The sequence below is a fragment of the Euprymna scolopes genome, chromosome 2 (genome assembly GCF_053919585.1).
Source record: "Euprymna scolopes isolate OS-2025 chromosome 2, ASM5391958v1, whole genome shotgun sequence".
Taxonomy (NCBI): domain Eukaryota; kingdom Metazoa; phylum Mollusca; class Cephalopoda; order Sepiida; family Sepiolidae; genus Euprymna; species Euprymna scolopes.
The window spans coordinates 86892339-86906152 of NC_136483.1; the positions used below are offsets into that span (position 1 = coordinate 86892339).

At 26.9% G+C, this 13814-nt stretch overlaps 1 non-coding gene across 1 annotated transcript; it reads left to right on the forward strand.

The window, feature by feature from the left end:
- The first annotated feature begins 952 nt into the window (after positions 1-952).
- Trnaa-agc (transfer RNA alanine (anticodon AGC)) lies at positions 953-1025 on the forward strand. Its single transcript has one exon. It is a non-coding gene; the product is annotated as a tRNA-Ala (tRNA).
- Positions 1026-13814: the final 12789 nt, after the last annotated feature.

A 13814-nucleotide genomic window follows, 5' to 3' on the forward strand; every position in this document is an offset into this window, starting at 1 on the left:
TTTATTTGGAATCGTTTATTCGGTACAGAAAAAAAACATAGAAAACAAGCAAAAAAGATGTCGAGTGTTACGTGAGAACGAGAAATAATGTCCGACATGAGGGTATATCACATCTTAGGGGTCTTGATAATCGCTAAAAAATAGAAAATTAAAGAAATTACTGAGGGAGATTTGGTCTTAAAAAGAAAATAATAAATTTTAATATTTTTAAAAATATAATTTAGAGAGGGGGGGGGGTAAAAACTATATCTCCCTTCCAAAAATTTTACCCTTTTATAAATAACAGTAAATAGGTAAATTCTTTTTATATTAATCTAAAAAAATATGCGGTCTCGTTTATGAACATAATAAACGCTTTAAAATAAGTGAAACCACTAAGTAGAAAACTGACACTTAGAAAATCGATTTTATTTAAAAAAAAACAAAAAACATTAAACAAGTAAAAATATTTTTTTTAAATATTATGGGGGGTGGCTAAAGTCTATTTTTAAAAAAACAATATCTCCTTAAAGAACGATCATAAATGTGTTTTCAATCGATATTTATTCAATTAGGGACCAGTTTTCCTACCTAGCGAAAGGGGACGAGTTTTCCATTGTCGATTTTTCCGGGTACGAGTTTTTCCGGGACGAGTTTTCCTAAATTCATTAAATTAAATAACGCTTTTAAATATATTATCTTATGAGAAAGAACTGCTGGGTTGCTTAAAAGTCCATTGTTATTTTCGGTAATACAATATATTTATTCAAAGTATATGTACGTATCTGCGTGTGAGAGAATAAAAAAGATGTGCGGGTGGGGGGGGTAACTATGACAAAAGTAAAGGCGAAGAGCAGGATACAGACGAGAGAATTAAGCCGAACGTGTCGCTGAATGAAATAACAGTCTCGGTGTCCTGCTCGCTGAATACTACTTCAATATGAGTGTAAACAGGTTCGCGGAGTACAGTCACGGGGAATTAGCTCAGATGGTAGAGCGCTCGCTTAGCATGCGAGAGGTACGGGGATCGATGCCCCGATTCTCCAGTAGGAATTTTTTTTCCAAATAAATTGTTAATATTAATAATGATAGGTACACACGCTTGACATACTTACTCTCCGTTATGATTTAAATTATAGAAAACATTGTAAACTTATATCCATAAACATCTCATATTTTCATTAGTCAATATGTTGTTGTGAGGAGTTAGACAACTGTGTTTTTATTGGATGATTCGATTCATGTAAATAGCTCAGCTATATTGATGCATAGGTTTTGCATCTCACATAATTGCGTAACATTTTGAATAAAATTTTACAATATATATATATATATATATATATATATATATATATATATATATTTCTGTAGAAATATATTTCTGTGGAAATATATTTTCTTATAATACATACCAATCCCTATTTAAGGAGTCCAATGTAATTACAGCGCAATATAGAGAATAAATGACAAAAAACTATATTCCAAAATTCATGAAGTTGACCATCTCATAATTTATTCCTTTAATTCAGTTGACTTTTACAATACTTGAGAGTAGGTTTCGTCGTGCAAAATCAATCATATTATATATATATATATATATATATATGCATATATATATGTATATCATTATTATATCAATATATATATATATATATATACTTGTTTATTGTTATATAAACATGCTCACATCCCGCTGCTACAAACAGCCACTTGTTTCAATCAAACAACAGATATCATCAGGCAGCGACTTGACTATTCAAAAGTTCAATGAATAATGGATTTTTATTTTAGGTAGGAACTCTTTAGAAGTTGGAGTTAAAAAACTTAAAACACAGGACTTTAATTAAATAAAAAAGTAACAAGGGAGAGGCAATTTAAATAAAGTTAAAAGATTACAATGGGGAGAGAGTGATTGAGAAGAAAAAAGGAATAGAGACAGAAATAGAGAAAGAAAATATAGAGAAAACAAAATAGAGAGAAAAAGAAGAGAGAAAATATATATATATATATATATATATACACATACACACACATATACACACATATACACACATATATACATATATATATATATATATATACATACATATATATATACATACTTTACTTCTATATATATATATATACATACATACATATATACATACTTCATTTCTCCCCTCCCCCCCCCCCCTCCACATCATATACATATATATATATATATATATATATATATATACATGATATGGAGAAGAAAAGAAAAAAGAAACAAAGGGTTATAATAAAGAGAATAAGAACTAGAAGGAAAAGGAAAGAATAATGAGATCTAGTTAAATAGAGAAAGAGAGAAAGTAAGAATTTGACAGTATATAGAAAAAGAAAAAGAAAAAGAAAAAATCTGCGTGTCAACCAATTTATGAACAATTATACAATTCAGTAATGAAGCATATTATTACAAATACAAACAGAAGATACAATCCAAGCGTCAGAAATGAACGTGTCAAAAAAAGGCAGTGAATGTATTCTGCTAGCATATTTATCCTCTTACATACGTCCACGAGTAAAATCAACGCAATTCAAACATACGTCTACCATTAATTAGGCCCTTTATGCTAAATGATATAAGTTTAAAGTTTTCGCGTTTTTATTAGATAAATATATGAATAAAAGAAAAAAATAATGATAAAACAATATTAAAATTATTATTAATAACAATAAACATAATAGTAATGATAATAATAATAATAATAATAATAATAATAATAATAAAAACAGAATAAAATTAATATTTATTATCTTTTTAATATAACATATTTAGCCATAAGAGGGGATTAAATAAATTAAATAGGTCCAATAATTATAAATAAAAAACTACTAATATTTATGTATATAAAAAGAATATAATACAAATATATATATATATATATATATAGATATATAACCACACACACACATATATATACCCAAATATACACACACATACACACACATATATATATATATACATATATATATATATATATATACATGCACATAAGTAAAGGTGTAACTATACTATTAAGTTGGAAGTTTAAGCTATTTAAGTATAGATATAAAGTCATATTAAATCACAAAATAATACATTCAATACCAGATTACTAATAACACAGATACAAGTACACTTACCTATAAATATATTCAGGCAAAAGAAGTAATTAAATCAACGAAATACTCAAAAATAGCGACGCACAGGTAGATAGTACCCTAATTAAAAATAATAAGATACATATGTATATACTCACAGAGAACCAACCGACATACTAATAAGCATATATATATATATATATATATATATATATATATATATATATATATATATATATATAATCTTATGTATACACATACATACAAAAAATACACAAATATATGCACACAATCATATACTAATACACAACAACGCACACACACATATATATACTCACACATAAATATGTATAATTTACATAAATTATATATATAGAAATACATAAGAATACAAATAATTTGGCAAGGGTACAGATAGATGCATACACACATAGAAACATACAAATGGATTGAATAAACATGGGAGGGTATGCCAAATAATATAGAAATATATAGATCTAAGTACACACGGTCATAAAATAAATAAATAGACACATACATATACACATAGACACACATGTATATAAGATAGGAGAAGTAAAGAATGAAATCAGGAGAGGAGAAAGTATATTAATAGAATATTAATAAATTATAGAAATCAGTGACAATTTTTAATTTATTTAAATTTTATATCTAAACTAAATTACTTAAAAGATGGGTTTTATAATGTTTGCAATTAATTGAATTTTCGTGCTTCTTATTTAATAATTTATCTCTTTCTCTAAAAGTAAGTATAAATAATTTCTCATAAAGACATAGGTAGCAAGGCGAGTTTAAAGATGAACAGGTTTTCGCTTTCTTTAAAATTTTCCAATTTACTATTGGGGAGTAACCTTGCTCTACTAGTTCATTGTAATATTTAGACAAGGAAGTTCTATTTTTGTACTCATTATTTTCAAAAGAGCACTTGTGACCGGTAAATCTTTCTTTAAAATTGTTATTTGTCATTCCTATGTAATATTTTTTTTCATTCGGATTTTCCTTAGTAGAAATAGTTGCTTGGTACACTACAGAAGTAATTTGACAATTTCCTTTAAGAGGGCATTTTGATTTAATTCTACAGTTACAACTTTCGGTAGCAATGGGTGTGCTATTTTTGTTTAATATTTTGTTATTATGTTTTTTAATTATTTTTTCAAGGTTTTCATTACAACTATAACTAAGTTTTATTGTATTTTTATTGAAAATTTTATGTAGTATGTTATTAATAGGGAAGTGCTTTTTAATTAAGTTTAAGAATTTCATTCCTAGATTTGTTTTAAGTTTCAGATTAAAAGGGGGATTGTACCACAGGATTTTTCTCTTACGGTTTCTATTTGTATTTGTGTTTGGGTGTGTTGGTTCTATGAACTCAATTTGGGTGTTTTTGTATCCACTATCCTTAAGGGCCCTGTTATAGAAATATTTATGTTTATTAAATGTTTCAAGATTGGAAGAATTGTCACTGATTCTTTTACTAATGGATTTGGGGATATGCCTAATGATAGATTTTGGGTGATTTGATAGGGGGTGTACATAAATTGGGTTTGAGTTTTCCTTCCTATATGGTTGGTAGATGCCTTTCCTTAAATCAAAGTTCACATCCAAAAAATTTACAGTTTTAACATCTGATATAATATCCACTTTTAATTTAATTCTACGGAATTCATTTAAGATAATCTTTTTGGTTCTTTCACATTTATACATAAGATTATATATATATATATATATATATATATATATATATATATATATATATATATATATGCTTATTAGTATGTCGGTTGGTTCTCTGTGAGTATATACATATGTATCTTATTATTTTTAATTAGGGTACTATCTACCTGTGCGTCGCTATTTTTGAGTATTTCGTTGATTTAATTACTTCTTTTGCCTGAATATATTTATAGGTAAGTGTACTTGTATCTGTGTTATTAGTAATCTGGTATTGAATGTATTATTTTGTGATTTAATATGACTTTATATCTATACTTAAATAGCTTAAACTTCCAACTTAATAGTATAGTTACACCTTTACTTATGTGCATGTATATGTATATATATATATATGTATATATATATATGTGTGTGTATGTGTGTGTATATTTTGGGTATATATATGTGTGTGTGTGGTTATATATCTATATATATATATATATATTTGTATTATATTCTTTTTATATACATAAATATTAGTAGTTTTTTATTTATAATTATTGGACCTATTTAATTTATTTAATCCCCTCTTATGGCTAAATATGTTATATTAAAAAGATAATAAATATTAATTTTATTCTGTTTTTATTATTATTATTATTATTATTATTATTATTATTATTATTATTATCATTACTATTATGTTTATTGTTATTAATAATAATTTTAATATTGTTTTATCATTATTTTTTTCTTTTATTCATATATTTATCTAATAAAAACGCGAAAACTTTAAACTTATATCATTTAGCATAAAGGGCCTAATTAATGGTAGACGTATGTTTGAATTGCGTTGATTTTACTCGTGGACGTATGTAAGAGGATAAATATGCTAGCAGAATACATTCACTGCCTTTTTTGACACGTTCATTTCTGACGCTTGGATTGTATCTTCTGTTTGTATTTGTAATAATATGCTTCATTACTGAATTGTATAATTGTTCATAAATTGGTTGACACGCAGATTTTTTCTTTTTCTTTTTCTTTTTCTATATACTGTCAAATTCTTACTTTCTCTCTTTCTCTATTTAACTAGATCTCATTATTCTTTCCTTTTCCTTCTAGTTCTTATTCTCTTTATTATAACCCTTTGTTTCTTTTTTCTTTTCTTCTCCATATCATGTATATATATATATATATATATATATATATATATATGTATATGATGTGGAGGGGGGGGGGAGGGGAGAAATGAAGTATGTATATATGTATGTATGTATATATATATATAGAAGTATGTATATATATATGTATGTATATATATATATATATATATATGTATATATGTGTGTATATGTGTGTATATGTGTGTGTATGTGTATATATATATATATATATATATATTTTCTCTCTTCTTTTTCTCTCTATTTTGTTTTCTCTATATTTTCTTTCTCTATTTCTGTCTCTATTCCTTTTTTCTTCTCAATCACTCTCTCCCCATTGTAATCTTTTAACTTTATTTAAATTGCCTCTCCCTTTTTACTTTTTTATTTAATTAAAGTCCTGTGTTTTAAGTTTTTTAACTCCAACTTCTAAAGAGTTCCTACCTAAAATAAAATCCATTATTCATTGAACTTTTGAATAGTCAAGTCGCTGCCTGATGATATCTGTTGTTTGATTGAAACAAGTGGCTGTTTGTAGCAGCGGGATGTGAGCATGTTTATATAACAATAAACAAGTATTATCAGCTCTTTTTATTGAGCACTATCTAACAACCTCGTTGAATTCATTAGTCCATTACTTTTGAATATAAAAAAAAACCCGAGTATATATATATATATATATATATATATATATATATATATATATATATATATATATATATGAGCAAACAGTTAATGAAATATGTTAAAAAACACTTTGAAATGAGTTAAAAACATATTTAATCTGAAAAGGAAACACTAGATAAATGGATAGTCCTATGGACTTTTTTAAAACATATTTCATTAACTGTTTGCTCATATTATAAGCTCTATTTCCTATTTGGTATTATCGAGCTTTTATATCTGGCTGAGATAATTTTATAAATATTAATTCTTTAATATTTATAATTTACTTTAATTTTACCATCTTGGATCATTTTGGTAAATTCAATTGTAATTTTCATTACATATATATATATATATATATATATATATATATATATATATATATATATATATATATATATATATATATATATATATATATATATATATATATATATATGATCTTCTGCGCGTGTGTATGGAAAGTCTCTATACAAACTCCTCTCTTAATTTTTGATTTCCAGACTTGAAACTTGATACAGAGGGGATTTCGACCTGTGGAACAATTTCGATTTTGTTTTTAACCTGTAAAAATAGTTGCTAAAGTGCCAAAATTGCAACAGAAAAAAAACATCATCTTGACAGGAGTAAGTGGAATGAAGCTGTTACTCGTACTTTTACTTTTGCGCATGACCAAAATTAAGCATTCATAGCCTAATTGTTTACTATTCTCTAATCATCTGATAGTTTCTTCCCTCGAACAGCTAGACCTTAGAATTCCCTTCCTGCTACCTGCTTTCCTTGCTATACTGATATGCAGAAGTTCAAATGTAACGTAAACCAACATCTTGTTAATCTTTCCTAAGCATGGTCCCAATTAGCAATCCCTTACGTCCATGTGGCGATATGCCTTGTTATGGGTGAACGTAAGTAAATAAAAAAGGAGAAAATACACTTTGTAATAATAATAACGGACTGTTTTTAAATTAAAATAAAATATTCATGTGTATCTTACGACCGGGCAACGCTAGGCGGCGTGCTAATTACTCTATAGATAATTGTGATGAGGTAGGTCTACATACCTAAAAGGTAAATTTGCTCAGATAGTAAAAAAAATAAGCATGATTTTAGTTAATAACATTTGTACTACGAACATGTGATATTCAATCGAACTGTATATCATAATTATTAATATTTGTTTGTGTAATTTACGGTCAGTATTATCAATACCCTACGTGATCGTCTAATATCAGACACGTTGTATTTATATCGTTCTAACTTAACTTATTCGACACTACTTTTGTATTAAACTAAAAACGCTTTTTAATTTGTTACAGTACAAAAAAAGTATCCAGCTAGGTATATGGTAGCTTATCTTGCCTTTGGTAACATCTAGTTGTTTTTTCTACCCGTTCTTTTTTCTTTTAACAATAGTCAAAGATATATATATTTGATAATGTTTCCTTATATTTTTTAGGATATTAAATTTATTATTATTTATCTATTTTTTAGGATATTAACTTATTATTATTTATTTATTTTTTAGGATATTAAATTTATTATTATTTATTTATATTTTTTAGGATATTAAACATTATTAAGTTGAGTTCTCAGATTTCTCTATGGCAAGATAGACACTGTTGCTGTTGTTTTTGTTGTTGTCGTTTTATTGTCTTTATTGTTGTTCTTGTCGTAATTGAATATCGTTCATTTATTCATGTCAAATAGATCAGATGATTCGATTCTCCGATATCTTTCTAGTTGGAATTCTTCCTAGAAAGACTTGGGATACTTACGGGAGAGAACACGTGAAGTTTGCCAACAACCCTAAGTGAAAGTATTTCTGTGCAACGAACTGGATTCGAACTTTTCACACGTAGGTTGTAAGTCCAACGTGTATCGCTAAATGAAAACTATTAAGCTATCGTCAGCTACCTGTTACTGCTGCTTTTTATTTTTATGAATGCGTAGAAAACTACAAACTGGAATTTCGCTTTACAACTGTTTCGTTAAAGTATTACGTACTGGCGCTACCCTTAGTCTATTTTGTCTTCGTTTAGCAAAAGAGAAACCGTCTAAGGGTAGATTTAGTAATTTAATCATAGAATTTTTTAAGAAAAGCAACATTGAAATACCTTCTAGCATAACGGTAAATTATACATGTGTTCTAATCCGGAGTGTTAATTTTTAAGGAGCTTAATTTGCCGACATGAACAAACAAAGATGACATATGTTTACTAAATAGTAAATATAGGCATATATGCATACGTTTTCAATTGTGGACATATACATACGTTTTAAAAATTGCTAAATGTATTTTAATTGTTGACATATACATACGTTTTAAAAGTAGCTAAATATATATTGTATTGTTTACATATATATATATATATACGTTATAAAAAGTAACTAACTATATTTTAATTGTTGACAGATACATACCTTTAAAAGTTAGCCAAATATATTTGAATTGTTGACATATAAATACGTTTTAAAACGTAGCTAAATATATTTTAATTTTTGACATATAAATGCGTTTTAAAAAATAGCTAAAAATATTTTAATTGTTGACATATGAATACGTTTTAAAAAGTAACTAAATATATTTTAATTGTTTGCCTATATATACGCTTTGAAAGTAACTAAATATATTCTAATAGTTGACATATACGTATGTTTAAAAAGTAGCTAAATATATTTAAATTGTTGACATATACATACGTTAAATAAGTAGTTAAATATATTTTAATGATTTAAATAACAGGTCTGAAAAGTAGCTAAATATATTTTAATTGTTGGCATATGCTAACGTTCAAAGTAGCTAAATATATTTAATTGTTGGCGTATACTACGTTTAAAACTAAATATATTTTAATTGTTGACATATACCTACATTTTCAAAAGTAGCTTATATATTTTTTTATTGTTTTCATATAAATAGGATTTAAAAAGTAGCATTATATATTTTAATTGTTGACATATACATACGTTTAAAAAAGTAGCTTAATATATTTTAAATGATGACATATACAATTGTTGAAAAAAGTAGCTAAATATATTTTAATTGTTGACATATACATACGTTTAAAAAGTAGCTAAATATGTTTTAACTGTTTATATATAGAGGCATTTTGTAAAGTAACTAAATATGTTTTAATTGTTGGCATATACATACGTTTTAAAAAGTAGCTAAATATATTTTTTTTCTTGGCATATTCATACACTTAAAAAAGTAGCTAGTATATTCAAAAGATATTTTAGCAAGTATATGCATGGAATTCTTAATGGCTACTATAGCCATAATATAAGAACCTATCCAATCTATGCACACATTTTTTTAAATAGCTTATAAGTGCATACGGTTATAAAATAACTACTATTTGCATAACTTTTTCAAGACATATTTTTTGAATAGCCTATATGTGCTTAAAACTTTCAAATAGACATTATAATAATATGTTTTTATTAACTGTCAAATATACGCATAGCAAACATATACGTATTAAAATAGCGAGGTTTGTATTACTGTACACATAGACCCGCAAAAGTTGTCAGAAAACAAATATATAACAAATAAATGTTATCAAAGGCAGGATAAGTTACTTTCCTACCCAACTTGATATGTTTTTTGTGCTTTTATTGAATGTAACATATTTATCCAGCTCGAAAAACATACAATTGTTTACCGATGTATTGGAAAATTTAAAATGGCGCCCGACTCTCTCTCTCTCTTTGACACGGTAAGTTGTGTAAAAGGAGTTAAAAATAAAAAAAAATATGCAAAATACTGTTAAAACTCCACCGAATATATGTCAGCCTATGTCACGGTTACATATAGGTGCGGGCAAAAATGAGCGGGCAAAAATAGGGGGACCGAGTTTTGAAAGCAGGTTTATCATAATTTTTTGTAAGTTTCCGACTACTTTTAAATTGTATTTGAAAGATTAGAGACTAAAGTTAACTTCCTAAAGGAAGAAAAATATTTGTACACGTGAAATAAAAAGTTATGAAAATGTTTTCACGGCGAGCTAACCAATTCAGCTAAATTTTGAAGTTAAAGAAATTCATTGTAAAAATCCTTTAAAAGATAAATATTAGTTTTCTGGATCTATTTTAAAGATAATTAGTAAAGTAAAGTCCTAAGATATTGAATTAAATAAAAAAAAACACCTTGTTTGTACAAAATACAGCTTAATCATCCCTCAAAAAGCAAGTAATTATGCCGTTCGGCAAAACGCAACCGATAACAGGTTGTAAACACGAATATATACGATATACGGAAGGCCAAAATTTCAGCGAATTAAAACGCTGTTTTAAAATGAAGTCATGATAGTAAAAGGAGGGAGGGGTGTTAGATTCCTTTTTCCCCCCAGTCGATCATCCGTATATTCCTATTCTGAACGTTTGTATCAATTTTTTTTCATTTTTTAATTTAATTATTTTTTACGTTCCTGTTTTTAAATTAATTTTTTTTAATTATTGTTCGTGATTATATAAAAATTATGTTAAGCCGAAAGTTTCACGTTCTTGCGAGCAAGGAAATTATTAAAATATTGCACATAAAAATTATGCGAAATCTGTAATTAAAAAAAAGTATAAATATTTGCTCTATTATAAGTTTTTTGTGTGAAAATATTCAATACACAATGCTTAATTCAAAGGTAATATCGGTAGTTCGAGAAATTCATTTTTCTTCGAGTTATATCGAATTCATTAATACGGACTTTAGGGCTTTTTTCGTAATGTTCCTGTAGTATTTTTTTATTGTTACAAATTACGATGCTTTATATATAAAAAAAGCAAAAATAAATTCTTGCGTTTTTTATTTACTACTGAAAACCGGTGCCCGGAAAACTCGTCCCGGGAAAACTCGTCTCGGGAAAACTCGTCTCCAGAAAACTCGTCTCCGGAAAACTCGACCCCGGAAAACTCGTCTCCTTTCGCTTGGTAGGAAAACTGGTCCCTTATTGAATAAATATCGATTGAAAACACATTTTATGATCGTTCTTGAAGGAGACATTGTTTTTTAAAATAGACTATAGGCCCCCCCCCATAATATTTTTTTTAAATATTTTTACTTGTTTAATGTTTTTTGTTTTTTTTAAAAAATAAAATCGATTTTCTAAGTGTCCGTTTTCTATCTAACTGGCTAAGTTCTTAGTGGTTTCACTTATTTTAAAGCGTTTATTATGTTCATACAAAGTTAATTACAATTTTTTTTGTTCTTATTTTAACGCTGTTTTTTTGGAGTCATAAAAACAATAATAAAAAAACAAAACCAAAAAATTAAAAAACAGGGAGCGATTCGATTCTTCGGTACTTTTTTGCTTTGTTTTTTTTTTTAATTATGATAGTTTTTTTTTTTGTTGTTATGTTTTTGTTTTCTCTCATACCAAATGCACTCATGCGTTATTTAAAATTATAATTTTATCAATTATCAACATTTATTGTCGTCCTGACAAATTTTGCAAAAATTAACTAATAAATTAAAAGCGAAATATTTTTTGGCGCGAGAGGTGCCATGTGCCCCATGTCTCTCGTTAACTCATTTTTATTTTTGTTAATTTTTACTTCAAAATTCTAAAATCAATCATTAAGAGAAAAAGTAATCACTAAATAAATTTATTAATCAATTTTATTGAAAACTCCGCTATCGTTTATCAAGGATCTTTTTAATTTCATTTTTTGTTGGTTGTTTTTCGGAGGTAGATATAGTTTTTACCCCCACTTCTCTCTCTCTAAATTATATTAAAAAAAATATTAAAATTTATTATTTTCTTTTTAAAACCAAATCTCTCTCGGTAATTTCTTTAATTTTCTATTTTTTAGCGATTATCAAGACTCCTAAGATGTGATATACCGGACATTATTTCTCGTTCTCACGTAACACTTGACATGTTTTTTGTTTGTTTTCTGTGTTTTTTTTTCTTTGCCGAATAAACGATTCCAAATAAATTAAACAACAAGCAACATAGTCGGCGAGGTAGAAAAATCGATTTTACCCTTTTATAAACAACAGAAAATAAGTAAATTCTTTTTATATTAATATAAAAAAAAATATGCGGTATCGTTTATGAACATAATAAACGCTTTAAAATAAGTGAAACCACTAAGAACTTAGCCAGTTAGGTAGAAAACGGACACTTAGAACATCGATTTTATTTAAAAAAAAAAAAAAAATTAAACAAGTAAAAATATTTTCAAAAAATATTATGGGGGCTATAGTCTATTTTAAAAAAAATAATATCTCCTTCAAGAACGATCATAAAATGTGTTTTCAATCGATATTTATTCAATAAGGGACCAGTTTTCCTACCTAGCGAAAGGGGACGAGTTTTCCGGGGTCGAGTTTTCCGGAGACGAGTTTTCCGGAGACGAGTTTTCCGGAGACGAGTTTTCCCGGGACGAGTTTTCCTAATTTTAGTAAAGGTATTTTTTGTTAAAACAAAATAATACATTTGCACTAAGATTTAAATAATTAGTTCATTATATTCCGCGATCATTGTTTGATAAATACTGAAAATTTCATTACAATTGGTTAATTTTTTGATTTTGGGTGAATTTTTAAGTAAAGGGAGAGGTCAAAATGTTTATACATTTTGAGCAGCGGCATTCATTTTGCCAATACCTAGTAACATATATTCAGCGAGTTTCTAACCGTATTTTGTCTAGTTTTTTTTTTAATTTTTAATTCCTTATACTCCTTATATGTACAGTAACACAAACCCAAATAGCGAATATATACATAAGACTTTAAAATTCACCAGTTTACCAGCACAAAAAAGATGGCTAATAAAATCTATTGTTATTTTCAACACGTGAAATATATGTATTCAACTCATACGTATATTTGTCCGTGCATGTGTGTAAGTGCGGGTAAGAAGGCAGGGAAGGATGTTAAATAAACAAAAATAAAGAAAACAGGCAATGTAAATACGCACAAACTATATTGCTGACTCAAGTCAGTATCAAGTGTCCTTGTGAGCTTTAAGACCAATTTAATACATTGAATAGTTGAATAAAAGGACATCATGGGGAATTAGCTCAGATGGTAGAGCGCTCGCTTAGCATGTGAGAGGTACGGGGATCGATGCCCCGATTCTCCATTCATTTTTTTTTTAAATAAAATGTTAATAATTAATATCATTTAATGCAAATTGTAAACTTATTTAATATTAGTGATCATTTAACTTATAATGAACTTACGTACGTGTGTCCATATATTTTCCGTACTCTATTTTCTTTTACATT